The sequence below is a fragment of the Ammospiza caudacuta genome, chromosome 6 (assembly GCF_027887145.1).
Source record: "Ammospiza caudacuta isolate bAmmCau1 chromosome 6, bAmmCau1.pri, whole genome shotgun sequence".
NCBI lineage: Eukaryota > Metazoa > Chordata > Aves > Passeriformes > Passerellidae > Ammospiza > Ammospiza caudacuta.
Genome location: NC_080598.1, coordinates 36,996,063 through 37,010,629, shown reverse-complemented (window position 1 = coordinate 37,010,629; position 14,567 = coordinate 36,996,063).

The following is a 14,567-nucleotide window of genomic DNA, read 5'->3' as shown; positions in this document are numbered from 1 at the left end:
GATAAGCACATCAATTCTTTAAAATAACATCTTTCTAACCCTCATCCAAACAGCCATGTTGTCTGCATCAAATACATTTTTAAGGAGCTTGCCATGAAAGTGTGTTTTTTAACAAAGCAGAGGTAAGATTTTTGTATTAAAAAGCTGTCTCATGTATTTGACCAGCAAAATGACATATGGCTAGGAGATACCATAGCTAATGCCTCACCATGACAAGAAATATGAAATAAAAACCATCTGGGGTATTAATTCCATGTCAACAAATTTTTTTTCCCTGCAGAAAGTAACAAATTTGTTCAAATAGATGCAATTTTCTCTCAAAGTAATTCTGTTGGCAATTTTTAACCTCTTTTGCTTGTTATTTTTTCTGATATCTTACCTGAGCAATAATTCAGTTTTTGTGGGACAGTGCCTTTCACCCAAATGTATGCAACATTCAAACTATCAGTGCTGGAATATGCTACTATTATCTTTATTACCACCTCTTTTGCTTATTACAGTTTTGCTATCCTTTAATCCCCAGCATGCTCCTCTTCATCATTTCTCTTTCCCTACAAAGAGACTGTAAAGCTCCTATGATGTGGAGTTTGTTTTTTTTTTTTCCCCAATTCTTTAGTTTTCCAGGTGAGAAACTCCAAACATCTTATTGTTCACAAAGTCACTAAACCTGTCTGTTACTTTTGTTATGTAAAAGTAAAAAATTTCAATATTGCTTTTGCACTCATTCTCTCTTCCACAAAAAGAGGTCTGACATGAGCAAAAAGTAGCCTGGAACTGCAGAATAAGAAAAATTATCTGTAAAATGTAAGCAATGGGCAAAGTCTGAATGTATTCAAGTCATTTATTTTAGCAAAGAAAATCAGAGAATACTTTGATGACTTTCAAATATATGAAAAGACAACATGAAGAACAAAAGCAATAAAATGTTTCATAATAGATGGCTTTAGAACCCATGGTATTACAATTCAGGAAAGCAGATTTAAGTTAGACAATAGAAAATATTTATTAATGGTGCAAAAACAGTTGAATGGGCATTACTACATTACATTTCTGAAAACCAGAAATGATGGCACTATGATTTATTTTCTCTCAGGGCAGATAACCTCAATATCCTTCCATCCATATCCTTAATGGTTCCATGATTTCTGATCTCTTTTCTATTAACTGTTCACTTAAATAGACTCAATCAAACTGGATTTCACATCATCATTATCCTTGTACTGGCGCCCCAAATGTACTCATTACATCATGAATTAAATTAGATTGTAAGTGACCTTTCCTTGAGGACTGCTACAGAGTGTCAGTTCAGTACATGCCACTGTAGAAAAATCTATTGAAGTTATTCTGAACTGCATCTCTCTCTCCAAGGCTTCTTGGAAATTGGGAGGAATGAAAAGTATGAAGATCAAGGATGAGGAAAAAAAATAAAATTGATTGGCTTGTCACACTTCTGAATAGTCTTGGGCTATGTCACTGAACACTGTAAGCAGGGTCTGAAGTCCACAAGTTGCCTTTAATCAAAACTGACTTGTTAAGATCTTTGTGAGTGTAACTGAGCAGCTAAGTTGTAACAGTACAAAGCATGGATGTGACTCCATGCCTAGCAGCATTAGTATGTTACTTTTCTCTACTTTCCTTATCTTATTCACACACAATAGTGAGCATGAGTGTAAAAACTTCTGTAAAGTTTTTTCTGAATGTAAAAAAATGCCAAAATTCTCAGTAAGGAATTGCTAGGCTGCTTTTTTGTTAACTACCTACAGAGCATTTAGTGTTTTGGGTTGTATCTCCAAGCGTCAAGAGCAGAAGAAAGATAAAAGAGTGAAGTGTATACATTTCTATTAAATACCTCTGCCTTACCCTGTGTGCAACTGAATACATTACACGGCTTTAGAAGTCATGTTTAAATTAGATGTTTCACATGCAATTTGTGCATGCCAGTGTCTGATGCTGCCTAGTGGGGCAAAAGTAGTGACCTGGAGATTTTGATCAACAGGATTTTCTGGTGTTAATTTTTTCAGAAGCCAGTGATGGTAAGGAACATCTCAGTATGTCCCACTCCCAGCCATGTTTTATCCCTTAAATATGGGATAGTATCTCAGCTAACAGATAAGGTGAAGATCCTGGTAACATTGTCACGCTTTCAGGAGCTAAGGTACATGGCAGGTAGGAAAAATTTCCATTGCTGTTGCTTCTAATGCATCTGCTCCTTGGCCAAAGCAACTGGCTTCCTTCTGAACCTCTGATACTGCAAAATGAGACTTAATCACTTTTTAAAGTAAATTGACAAAAATTTAAATGTTGTTCATTAAAAATTAAAGAAAATAGGCAAAATTCCAAACAATATTAGTATTATTTCTTTATTTTTTAATATGCTTCAGATGGTTTAAATCACAAATATAAATTTTTAATGAGTAATTGTTGATTATTTTTACTAAGTCCTACAGATATCAATCTACATCTTGTGCATTTATTTCCTACATTGTTTAATATCAAGTTTTAGAACTAGTTGATGGTCAAATATATACAAGATTAACTTTGCAATGAAACATGTTTCTGACCTGTTATCCAATGCACCGTATCTTTAACTCCTGTGAATGGAACTAAGGGGAATTAGCGAATGCCAAAAGATTAAATTCAATTGCTATTAGCTTTGTTTTACAAAAACAAAAGTGTTCAGAATTGAGTGAATTAGTGGCTGTGATTGGCTTCTTTTCACTTTACAAGTAAAACAAGATTCATTGTCTGATAAGATAGTGCATTAAAGAATTATTCTTAAGTTTAAATATTTGAACTCTATGCTCCTATTTTATGCATTTTTCTTAGCTGTATTTTAACATAAGAATTACTTCATCATATTTTTCTATTTTAAACAGAAGGTCATGCTTGGTAAAGGTCTACTTTAAATCACGTCCATTAAAATTACTCCTACTGTTTTGCAAGTGATTGGAACAGTGGGTACTTTTGCTGGAATCTATTTCTTCTCTTTCTGTTAGAATGTATCAAAGACTCAAGAGTAAAAAAAATTGTCCTTTATACCAATGGTGTTCAAATTTAACAGGATAACACTTCAAAGCTATTTTCAGAAATATGCTTAAGGGGTTACATTTCTACCTGATACAGCTCTGTGGCTGATGGTGGGTGATTTTGTCACATAATACTGAGTTCAGGATTTCTGGATTTTTACTTGTCGTTGGTAACCTGCTGTGTTCATAAAGCAGATCCTGCTTTCTGAGAAGGTGGTTATTCAAATCTAAAGGCATAAATCACCTTTGGATTTGTAGGACTAAGCCCACACATTTTAATTAACTTTGTTCATGATTAAAACCACTTCCATGTTATCTTCGGTGAGTGATGTGTTTGCACTGATGTACACGAGGGGAGAATTTGGCTTAAGCTATCCTGATTAAAACTTTGTCCTTCCAGCTGACTATGCAGAAGCAGAAGAGAACTCTACACTTTCTTATATAAAATTGCAACTGATGTAGTATAGGCCAAGAAGCAAATTCTGACAGAAATGAAAGAATACATCCCTTTAAGATATAGGTGAAAGGTTACGCAGAAAAAATGACAGGTCTTCTTGCTAGCTCTCTCAGTTTTCTTTAGGCTTTTCCCACTCAATTTCTTAAATAATTTCACTGTAGTCTTGGATATTAATGGTGAGATATGTAGGTAGCATTAGGCAGGAGACACAAGCTAGATTCTGACCACATGTGGGTTTTTGGGATCCCATTTTGCATTTTGTAAAAGCAAGACTCATCTTCAACAGGCTTGATCATAACATATAGCCACATCCTCTCTGATCAAATTCTCATTGCAATTTTAATTGGATGTGATATTCTTTATCACAAATGTTGAAAGAGATGAAAGATGCTTATACCAGTAAAGAAATGGTAATCTTGTTAGTACCTTCAAGTCTGTATTTTCGAGATGCTTTTGTGAGTATGCAACTTTGATATAAATATGCAGATAATGTGTACATGCACATATTTATATGTGTACATAGACACTAAATTTGCAAGATCAGGCTTTTGATAGTTAGAAAGAGCCAGTCTGCTTATGTACAATAAACTTGTAACTAATTTTCTTAGGTTTGTGGTTCAGTATTTGCAGTCACATCACCAGCTTTTCTCCACAGATCTCTGGCTTAGTTCCAGGCATGATAGTATTGCAGATGTAACTCTGTGGAATTTTCATCCATCTTTTTGCCCTTTAGATACAGTGGCTGAAGAATGAGAAAAGATGACTGCAGGGTTTAGGCAAGTAATGGTTTCCTTGGGGAACGGGTTTTTGTCCCTATTATTTAATCTGATGTGAGTGTGATTCTGTGCCTATTTCATCCAGTGCATTTCTTTCTAATGCTTCAAGATGCACTTTTCTGAGTATACACTGATACAGCTGTGCTTCAACCACAGTGGGTGTTAGAAAATGTTACACTGCTCAAAAAAACTGAGGTCCCATAAATTTTCCAATTCATGAACCTAAAAGTAATAATGTGGGACTTTTTTTAATCGACATATAAAGTGGGAAATAATGTGTCACACCCTAGTAAGTACTCTGAAAATCAATACTACTTGAGAAGGGCTTGGACTATATTCAGGGATAAACACCACAGAGAAATCGTCGTCAAACTCATCATTCACTGTTCAGAATAGTGTTTGGATGATGGATCACATACAAAGTAGGGACTGACAGCCTAAACATTACATTAAAATCAAACCCAAAAATTGCTGCTTTGTTGCTTCCTTACATGCAACTAAATGCCAAATAGTAAATATGCATTATTAAAAGCAGAAAATACCACAGATCTGCAAGAAAATGCTTCTTCTAGTAATATGTGGTTTCTCAAAAGTTTAGTAGCAAAAAAGTAATTTAGTTGATTCTTTTTTCTTTGGGGCTGGTTTTGGATGAAAACCTCAAGATTTGGCAGTGTGTGCTCACAGCCCAGAAAGCCAACAGCATCCTGGGCTGCATTCAAAGCAGTGTGGCCAGCAGTGTGAGGGAGGGGATCCTGCCCCTCTGCTCCACTCTTGAGAAATCCTACCTGGAGTGCTGCATCCAGCTCTGGAGCCTCCATCACAAGAAAGACCTTGATCTATTGGAGCAAGTCCAGAGAAGGGCCACCAAGTTGATTACAAGGCTGGAGCACCTATTCCTATGAAGACAGGCTGAAGACAGACCTAAAGGGGGCTACGAGAAGGCTGGAGAGGGACTTTTCACAAGGGCCTGAAGTGACAGGGCAAGGGGAGATGGCCTAAAGATGAAGCAGGGTAGGTTTAGGTTGGGGATTAGGAAGAAATGGTTTTTTTGTAAGGGTATTGAAGCGCTGGCACACATTGCCCAGAGAGATTGTTGACTCCCCATCCCTGGAAGTGTTTAGAGCCAGGCTGGATGGCACTCTGAGTAACCTGTCTGGTGAGAGTTGTCACTGCCCAAGACAGAAGAGCTGGAGCTGGATGACCTTTAAGGGCCCTTTCAACCCAAACCATTCTATGATTATTCTTTTCAGACTAGTGTTGAGCTGCCAGTATACAATGAAGTCATTTATACAAGCCTTTCTTCTACCTTGGACATTGTGAAAGGCATGTTTCTCAAGGAAGGACAAAAATAATTTCATAATCACAGGTCTCTAACAACTGGAATTTCTAGAGATGAATCAAATATTTTGAAACCAGTAACATTATTTCAATAATTAATGACAATTCTTTTTCCAAAATGCTCGACTTCTATTAGATGCTGTAAGGAAATTGGTGTTGTCAGACCTGGACAGCACAGCTGAATTCTGAAAATCCCTTGTATACATGTGCAGCTCTCATGGCATTCACATGGATCGGCTTGCAGGACCTAACAATGCATTCTTGTATACAGACTAACATCTATATTATTCTATACTGTTATTGTGTTATCTGTTAGGAGACCAACTAAGACTGGGTCTGTAACAATAAGTATTAAAAATGTTATTTATCATTTTCATTTTGCTTTTAGAAGCACTCACAGTGGCCAGTTAAATAAAAGTATAATCAGAAATTTTCTAATTATTTTTTATTTAATTTCATATGTTTTGATTTTGCTATTCTGAAAACACTGAATGTCTTAGTTTTCAGTCTAGTTTATCTGTTTTAAAAAGAAAGAAATTATATGAAAAAAATAGAGCTCAGGGGAAAAAAATAAAAAGCGGTGACATTAAAATTCCAGTATTATTAAAAGATAGGCAGATATTGCCTCTCACTGAAGCTGGTGGAGACACATCTGAGATTTCTCTATTCTGTTTTGGAGCTATGGTTCAGAAGCTCTGTATTTTAATACTTAATCCAAATATAATGAGAAAAGCAAAAGGCTAGCTGAATAAGGCTCTTAATATTTTTTATATTTGGAGAACGAGTCAACCTCTAACTGTACTTTTTATTATAAAATACAGCCATAAGCCCTGAAGATTCTGAAATAAAATCTGTTTTGACATCCTGCTAATAGCTGTTCAGATTGCACATTTTCTTGTGTCACCACACCGCAGCCCAGCTGCTGCAAACGATAGATGCTTTCTATTTTCTTAAATTGGTTTCCAGCCCCTGGATGGTTTGCTGTGCAAATGTTGCTGTCCTAGAAAGGTTCATGGCATCCTTTCAGAGATTTGATATGCTCCCATTAATTTCCTCCATGCTTTTTTTTTTTTTTTTTTTGTGAATTAAGCCTGGCACAATTTTTACTCTTTGCTTTTGATTAAACATAGGGGACAAGGACTGCAGTTCATTTACTACTTCTCAAGTAACCATGCTGAAGTGCATTATAGAGCATGATGTCTGAGGAGGTGCTCCTGCAATCTGCACTAAGCAGGCACATTTGCAAATTCATGAGCTATTTTTGAAATTCATGAGCCATCCTCTGCCCAGTTTTTCCTTTTGTTTTCTACAATAGAACATTCAGAAGATTTACTTTTTTTTTCTGAAAGCACATTACTGCATCTTTTAAAATATAAAAAACTTTACAATAAAATTAAAATATGTGTATAATAAAAAGGTCAACCAAACATACATGACTTATGGTCTTCTTCCTTAGCCACATTTTTTTCTTCATTCAACGCATTTCCAGGTGAAATCATAGGATATATTCAATTTCATTCCATTTCATCTTTTTTCATTTACCTGATTTTTTGGTTGTGTTTTTTTTAAAGAACAAATAATTCTGTTCTGTGAAATGTTCCAATGACAAAGTATTTGTCTATGCTCATACATTAGCATGGGAATTATACCTGATTATGAATATATGATCACGAATAAAGGTGTGCATTTTTGTTCAGTCCCATCCCAGGGTCTGGGCATCTCACCTGATAAATCCCATCAGGTTTCCACACTGAAGAGTTCTCCTGGTCTTGGGAGAAGGGTGTGTGGACAGCAGTAATCACCAGGTAATTTATTGGGCCTTTCTAAATGTAGGACTGAGGTTTACATGGACATTCCATGGACGTCGCTAGTTCTTATAAACTGCACTGATCTTTTATATAGTGGCTAAAACATAATGAGCTTCAATAAAACATCTGAGTTTTCTTTTTCATTGTAACAGTTGACTGTCTTTAGTCTCACACTAAAACTGTTTATCAGTTTCACTTAGAGAGCTGTGAACTGAATAAATACAAGAGGTCCTGTGGAGAGTTTAGTTCAAGCATGGCTTAAAGAAAAAGGCCATTAAGCCATGCAATTGAGAGAAAAGTAAAAGGTAGTTGCGAAGCAGTTCCAAAAGCAGTTCCCAGCCTGATTTTTATAAACAATTAGACTCTCTCAGGCATCACTTTATAAACAATAAGGTTCTCAGGCAGTCTTCCCATAACAAGTGTAACACCCTCTCTGGGAAAAGATGGCACCCTGAGAACAGATGTGGAAGTTTTGGGAACCTTTCATATCACAGTGGGAACACTGGTTTTGTTTTGTGTAAACAATCAACGGTATTGTAAAACAAAAGGAGTGGTTAGAGTTTTCTCTGTTAGCCTATCATGAACCTGGATTTTGGAATATGCATGAAGTTCGTTAACACTGTTATTTAAACTGGCTGATCGATCAATAAACTTGAGTTCGATGCATTCAAGGATGGTTGTTCTCCCCTCACTTCAACAAGGTCCTGGGAGAAACTATAGGTGTTGTTCAGTTCTCTGAGCAACCCTGCATTAAATAAATATAGCCCCAAAATATCAAAGAGAAAGAAAATGAGCAATGGGGCAGGATTTAGAAATATCCTTGATGAGGAAACATGAGAAAATTATACAAAGCATCTTAAAATAGAAATCATTTTTTAAAAACCTCAAAAGATAATGTCAAAGGAGACATCCCTACCAACTCCACCAATTTCAAAGGTAAGGTTGCTCTTCTAAGAGTGCAAATTTTGAATCAGTGAGATCGTTTGAGAAGAAGTTGCAAAAAACCCCCCACACAGTGTTTTACAGAAGAATGGTGTCCAGAGCAGAGAGATTTCCATTGTTCTGTGGAATATTTCTGAGAAATCCATGGATCTTGCCATTTTTGTGGGCTACTGATTATTGAGGAAATGATTGTTGATGTGGTTCCACAGGCTGAGGATACGTTTGTGTTACAGCCAATGTTTGTGAACTGTCTGTGGTTGAGGCATTTTCTGTTTGCCAATTCTGCAATTACAGACCCTGGCAACCTCACCATGCAAACAGCCAACATTGTATTTCTTTGCAAATAGATGTAGGCTGAGTGCAAGTGAACTTTCCAGAACCTTCCTGTCAGTACTGCTCCATCCCTACCTTTAGTTATGTTCACCAGGAACTTCTCTGTTTGGGGAAAGAAATAGGGAATATGTCAGGTTTTTAGTCCTACAGTAAAAAGATTGCTTTTAAAACATGTATTTTCTAATAATACTTACCCAATAAAATAATAGATGTTTTAATGCATTTTTATAAGATTAAAAGTGAGATGTTTTAGTTATCTAATAATAGGTATTTATAATATATGTGTGCAAAATAAAGAAAATTCCACTGCAAGAATAAAAATCAATACTTTAGAAATATGTGTTCAGCTTTTATTTTCATGCCACCTAACTGACTGACATTTATAATTATATTTACAACTATATCAAGGTTTTACTACAAATACATGAAAGATGGTATTTTGTATTGGATGTTTTTGCACAATAAGCACAGGACAGGATATCAATTTTGTCTCTATTACAAACTGGAGTAGGTGAAGCTAAGATACATGTTGCTAAATTTGCATCAGGTTTAACACAAATTATTGAAATGGAAGAAAAGCTTAGATGTGGGTCTTGACAGGATTTTCTTTCAGCTTGAGGACAGATCTTGAAAATTTAGCAGTGATCATGTTTTCAAATTTTTCAGAAATATTTACAGTCTCACAGACCAGAAATAAATCTATGACTGCATTCAAAGCAGTTTCTTTGAAGACAAAGAAACGAAACACTGGAAAAATTCTAATTACTCCTCAGACTATCCCAAGTGGAGACTACCAAGAGGTTTTTATACTGGAGTGTGATATGAAGAAGACAGTTTTGTACTGTATGGTAGATAATGTGATCAGAGTCAGGTTTCTAATTACCTTTTGGGCAAAGGAATATCCATTAAAAAAGAATTCACAGTATCAAGTTTGAAAATGTTTTCAAATGAACAGGCTGATTTATATTTCTAAGCATTCAGGGACTGATTCCTTTCACATAGATTAAATGGTTTTTCAGCCCAGTTTAGAAATTTCCAAGCCTCAGGGAATAAAGTAGGAAATTCAAGAGAATAGTTTTTCAGCTTCGTGGTACCTAAGAATGCAAGACGTTTCTCATTTTAAGCATATCTATTTGCTGGATGTATTCTTTTTATTTTGCAAGCTACTTGATGTCAAAGAAACTATATTCACTTGAGTGACTGCATCTGCCAAATTATCAGTGTGGAGAATTTATCCTCTGGAAAGGATTGTATGGAAGGCAAGATTACAATTTCAATGATTGTTCTTGCAAAAGAACGTATCTTCAAATAAGTTTCCAAAAATATTTTCAAATTAATGTTCCACCAATGTTTTAAGGTTGTAGTGGGATAGAATATAAGAAAATAAAGATAGTGTAGAAAGTAATCTTACCCCTAAGGAGTTGCAGCTGGGCCAATTATCAAAGATTAGGAACAGGCCTGACTTTAACAGGCCACAGCTGTGACCAATGAGAAGAAGAGTGCTATAAAGAGTGGGGTGGCCCCTTGAGAAGGGAACTGGAGTTGTTTGGGTGCTTTGTGAAGGAGGAAGAGTCAGTGCTCTGAGGAGCTGCCCATGGGAAACACTGTGAAGGTATGAAGCTTTTGTGATAAGGAGATAACAGTATGGAACCCCTGCGATAAGATGACAATGCAAAGTTGCTGAGGATGTCTTGTAGCTGCACTGACTACAGACCATTTTTGAAAAAGACATTAGAAACCCAAACAACTGGAAAAACCAGAAGAAACTTAAAAACTTTGCTTTCCTTCCTCCTCCTCATTACCTTTCTCTCTGCTGAGAGTCTGGGCACAATACTCTTTTACCAAGGCAACATTTGAACTGAAGAGTACAAAATAATTAATAGCTTGCGCCACAGGAAGAGCATTATTATATTTGTCAGGATTCCACATGCAGTGAATCCTGAGAAAGATACTTTAAAAGCAAATTAGTGCTATTTCATAAGCTAATTTTTTGTCTTTTTCCCTCCAACATGTCAATGTTCTACACTTCCATAATATTGGTTTCTTTAAAGGTTTTCTAATGCAGGGCAGTGACAATTTGTTCATTTTGCATTTATCTCTTTTGAATAACAATATTGGTATGAGCCAGATGTTTTGAGAAGATGCTTCACAGACTTTCTTTCATTGTGATTTTAGTGCACCTCTATGTGGACTTGTAATAGCCCAGTCACTAGCCTCAGTAGAAGAGGTATGGTGAGCAATACTGATGTACTTGGATGTTTTACTCTGTGGGTAAAAGATTTACAATGTTTTTAAGGTAATGAATTATGACAGTGCTCATATATTGGTCTCCAGACCTTCAACATAACACATTTGTGGACAGTCCCAGCTTTTATATACCACAAACCCAGACATAATAATACTATGCACAGCGGAGTTCTCCAAATGTAAAGCAGAACACTGAATAGACAAGATGGTGATAATTACATAGTTTGGTCCCAAGAAGCTTAAAAATGCAGTAAGACCTAAATTAATTTGTCATATTGAATCCCAGGCACAATGGAAGTTTATTTCATATGCAGGTAAGTTAAAATACTCTATCTGAATATTCATCACAAACTGACTTTAAATCTCCTGAAATTACACAGGAGGAAAAGCTCAATTCCAGATTCCTTAGGGTGGTGAAACACCAGTTTTTGGAAGTCCATCTGCTGCGACTGAGAGGTGACCTTGAATGATCAGAGCCAGCACTTTGTGCCGAGGCAATCGTTGCCATTATCACACTTTGGCTGCAGCTTGCAGCAGCACTGTAATATTGTCACTCCTGGCAGAATTCCTTGTATGCATTAGTATGAAATGGTATTTAAAAAACCCCTATAGTCAATAAAGATGTAAAGTCTGGAAAAAATGTAGGAAAACATGGTTAATTTGCTTAGTTCCTTGGGCTCATTAAATTGGCTCGATGGCTGGATTTAAAATAACTGAGCTGATATATCAGCCACAAATAATTTTTTTGCCAGAAACAGCAGCAGTGTACTCTGTAACGCCAATGCTAGATTTCCCTGTGACATACTGCCCTCTTGTGCATCAGTAGCTTTCTTATAGAGATAATCTAAGAGCAAGACACCTATTCAATAAACAAAAGCTCTCAGACTCTGTCTTGATCTCCTTTGACTTTTTAAAAATTTTGTCCAGAATGAATGCAACTTCTTAGGTCATGATGAAGAGGCAACACAGACTGGGCTTGTCCAGCCTGGAGAAGTGAAGACCAAAAGGAGATCCTACTGCCATGAGAGGACGTGGGGAGCAGACTGGACAGAGTTGAGGGAGGAGGAACTCCCTCAGGACCAGAAAGAACTGAACTGAGTTTTCTGTGACCTGGGAAGCCAGTGAGGAGTTTGGAATCAGGCTTGGATGTTTTAAAAACTACTTTCCCATTTCAGCTTTATTCTGCTTAAAATGCTAAAAAATCTGATTTATATTCTATGACGGTATGAAAAGTTTTGCATTCAAAGTCCTCTTTTTTTTATCTAGGGAGAAAGCACTACAAGGAGGTGTTTGTAACCTTAGACCTTCTGCAGAGTTGTCACACCTTTATACCTGAGATTTTGTTTCTGAGTCAGTGATATTTGTTTTGTACAAAATGGAAAGTCCTCAACCAAGAGAGATCCTTTTAGATTTTTCCTGGCAGGAAAGTCACTTTTCTACTTGAAGGTTGATGTTAAATCAAGCCTTCCCAGACAAGAGGAAAAAAAATTAAAAAGAATGCTGCTGTAACTTCCCATTACAGCGGTTGTCCATTAAGCTCTGGGTGAAGGAATTTCCTCTTTCACAGTTATTGAACAGGGGATTCTCAGGAATGCCAAGGACCACAGATGAAATGAACTATACCCTCTCCTCATGAGAGGTTAGATGAGAGTTGTAGCTGCAGTTAGCTACGTCTGGCAAGGATTTCTTGCACTGAGGCAATCCTGGTGGCAGAAATAAGAGGGCATGAAAATTACTGCATCTTAATTTATACTATTCTACTGTGAAGTTTGGGAGTAGGCACTTAAGCTGCCACATTAGTTATCAGCATATTTTTGTTGATATACCCCCTCTGTAACAGTAAAATCTGGAAAAGGTAGTGAGATTTTAGTGCTTTTTAAAAACTGTTTTACTGTCTTTGGATTAAAATTAGAAAACTATCTGGTAATTTAAAAATAAACCATATTTCCCCTACTTGTAGCGTTGTTTGGCCCCTGTACCTTTATGAGGAAGGAAGAAATGGTAGTGCAGCTATTCTACCAGCAGTCATGTACCTCACTTCTATTAAAGTGCCAGGAACTCTCAAAACACAACAGTTCAGATTTCTTAAATAATAATAGTAATAATAGTAGTAGTAATAGCAGTAGTAGTAGGAAGATGATTTGGAAAGCAATATTTTTCATGTAAAGAATAATTGTTCAAAATATGCAGGGAAAAATTCTCCTACACATTAGATACTGCATGCTATACATTTTGCAAGCTTTTGTAGCTGAAAAGGCCTGCATGCATTTCATGTGTCTGCCAAGTGCCAAAATATGTATAATGGAAGGTGTAAAACTGGCAATTAAGTCAAGTTGCCTGTGAGGTTGCTGACCCCGAGCAGGAACCATAAATTATGTGAAACCAGGGGGTGGATTGTCTAGCTCAGGCTGAAGTGTGGAAACTAAAGGTTGATAGTCTTGAACCCCATCTCCCTGGTTTTAACTGTGAAGGAACTGGACTCTGCCCATGCAAAGTAGCAAAAAGCCCTGAGTCCTCTGGAAGATAACTCTGAATAGAAGTATTGCTTACTACTGTCTAAAAGAATCTTAGAGACAGTTGCTTTTATAATTTAAAGTTCTTTGTTAGGTGTATGAAATTTTACAAGGCAAACTTTACCAGCATCCTAGCAAAATGAACTGTGACATTTCACATAACATCCCCCAGCTCCTCGTTTGTTCCAATGTAATATTGTTATCATCGACAGCATTCGTCAAGAGGGCTTGGTGGTGAGTTATGCCCATTAATAGGGTTCTGAGCAATCGTTTTAAATCAGTTAGTGTTATTTTCAAAGGCCCCTTTAAACATAATTTTTGGTATCAAAAATAAACTCCAATATCTCCGGTGTATTGTTCTTCTGTGTGTTTCACAGATTGTCACAAGATGTTCTATTCAATTTAACTCCACTTCAAGCTCTAATTAGGAGTGAGCAGTGAGAAATAAAATAAAGATTTTAAGCCCAGGAGTAAGAAAATAAATCTGATGTTTGTGTTAAATTCTGATATGTAAGTTGATATATGTACAATTGAATTGGAAAACAATGGGGATGAAATATTGAACAAAACTAAATAATAAGAGCCTCTAGTATCTTAATTTAAAACAAAAGGAGAACCAGCCTAAAACTTGCCTATTTACTTGAATCGAAACAGCAGCTCAGTTATGCTACAATGAAACAATGACAGCAGAGCTGCCCCTATCATAGCTATTTTTAGTGATTTGTTTTATGCAAATAATGTCCTTTTTGCAACATGTTTTTCCCAGCTCTGGAAAAAAAACGCATCAGTGTTTAACCTTATCTTGTGTGAGTGGTTGTAGTGATTGTTCTTAAGAATCAGAGCCATTGCACACAGCAGAATTGGCTCAGTCCTGAAACTTGTCTCAGTACAATTTGGCATCATCTTCTACTGTCACTTATCTACTACTGCACTTGTTCTGCAAAGATATATCTGGTCCGTGGAGTGAAATCTGTCCAATAACTCTGAAGTAATTGGTAAAATCATTTTCTTCCAACAGAACATGTAACATTTCCAATTACAGAGATTATTTACTGTCTTCTTTCTAAGCTTCTTGTACTGGTGTTGAAAGCAAAGGAGACGACCCATCCTTGTTGATCAGCATCGAC